The sequence below is a fragment of the Sorex fumeus genome, unplaced genomic scaffold (genome assembly GCF_029834395.1).
Source record: "Sorex fumeus unplaced genomic scaffold, SorFum_2.1 ptg000032l, whole genome shotgun sequence".
In the NCBI taxonomy this organism is placed as follows: Eukaryota; Metazoa; Chordata; class Mammalia; order Eulipotyphla; family Soricidae; genus Sorex; species Sorex fumeus.
Genome location: NW_026606089.1, coordinates 7091294 through 7093070, shown reverse-complemented (window position 1 = coordinate 7093070; position 1777 = coordinate 7091294). Strand labels below are relative to the sequence as shown.

Genomic DNA, 1777 nt, shown 5'->3' with positions numbered 1-1777 from the left:
TATAAGGGAATCTTCCGGGCTCACAGTGCGCGCACGTGCTTGAGGTTTCCTGAGGCCTCCATGTCATACATCTCTTCCATGTAATAACCTGCTGCTAAGAACAACCAGCCTGGCCCCCGTTTCCTTCCATCTCCTGACCATCGCCATTGACCTTCATGGAGTGGGGAAACGGCCAGACCACCGGCCTTTTATTTTTTGTGTGTTTACACAGGTTCTGCTTCCAGTTCCTTCATGCATGAGGCTCCTTCAAGCTTCGGGAGAGTGGTCTTAAGCGTACCTATAGCTGGTAGCAGAGTTCATCAGCTACCGGGACTCTAATCAGGAGGTGAGGGAAACTCACCCCGCCCCCTCCAAGGTACCCAGGTGAGGAAAGCCAGGTGCGGGGTCAGGAGACTGTCATTTTATACATATTTGGAATTAATTTTAGATCGAAAAGTACACATCATTCAAACTACTTATGTGCTTAGTAATAAATTACTATACACTTGTTCAATCACCTCAGAGACCCCACTCTGCTCAGAGAACTAGATTTTTAATTACAGGGCTGTTTTGCCTGTGTGTTTTGCCTATCTACTGAGAGAATCACTCTCAGTAGATATGAAACTCACTATACACAAAGATGCACACAGGCTACTTTGAGTCATCTGTGTTGCTAATATGTGTTGGCCATTAAACTTCACTGAGACCCTTTTTTCTGTCCTTTACAGGAGCCTCATGAGTCTCACCTTCCGTTCAAGTTGAACTTGTAATAAGGTGGAATGAAATCATCAATATGCTCCTCACCTCTTCATTCAGGAGAAAAATCCGACTTAAATTCAAGGTGGTCAAATTGCAGACAACCCCATCCACCTTTTCCTGGAGATGTACAAGGGACTGAGGTGAGAACAGCAAAAGGCTCTAGTTTAATGGTCTTAATGAAGGTTTCAGGGAAGGGCATTAAACAAGACTCATATACTATCTTCCAAAAGAATTATTTTGTAAAACTGATGCCTTGGGTATGGAAAAAAATAATATGGTAAAAACCATATTTTTCTTTCTGGGACATTAAAGTTCTAAGTCTATCTATTCAAGCTGCTTTGAAATACATACCTTGCTTAGGAATCACTGTCTGCCATAGGAGTGAGTAAGGACAACCCTCAAATTAATAAGTAGAGAAAAATATGGAAAAATTAACTCATACTATATTTGATGACATATATACTAAAATTGAAATGATACATAGATTAGCATAGTCCTTGCACACAGATGACATGCAAACTTGTAAAGTGTTCCATATTGTTGTTGCAAGAAGAATTAACAGGGCGACTTTAAGCTAAGACAATCCCCACAAGTACAAAAATTCTACATAAAGATAGCACAAATCCCCATCACAACAATCTCTCTCAATGTCAATGGACTAAATGTGCCAATTCAAAGGCACAGAATGGGATGTTGAGTTATAAAACTGAACCCAACATTCTGCTGCCTGAAGAAAAACTTCTGAACAATCAAAGCAACCATGGGCTCAAAGTCAAAGGCTGGAAAACAATTCTTCAAGAAAGAAAAGAACACCTCCACAAAGCTGGAGTGGCCATACTAGTATCAGACCACATGGACTTCAGGCTATAGGTTATAAGAGACAGTGAAGGTCATTTATTCATGATCATGGGATCTGTGCATCAGAAAAAACTCACCCTCCTCAATGTAGATTCTCCTCATGACAGACCAGCAAAATACTTAAAAACAACTTCTAATAGACTTAAAGAAAAACATTGATAGCAACACAATACTAGTTGGA

At 40.4% G+C, this 1777-nt stretch overlaps 1 pseudogene; it reads left to right on the top strand.

The window, feature by feature from the left end:
* Positions 1 to 1181: 1181 nt before the first annotated feature.
* Positions 1182 to 1280, top strand: LOC130025823 (uncharacterized; annotated as a pseudogene).
* Positions 1281 to 1777: the final 497 nt, after the last annotated feature.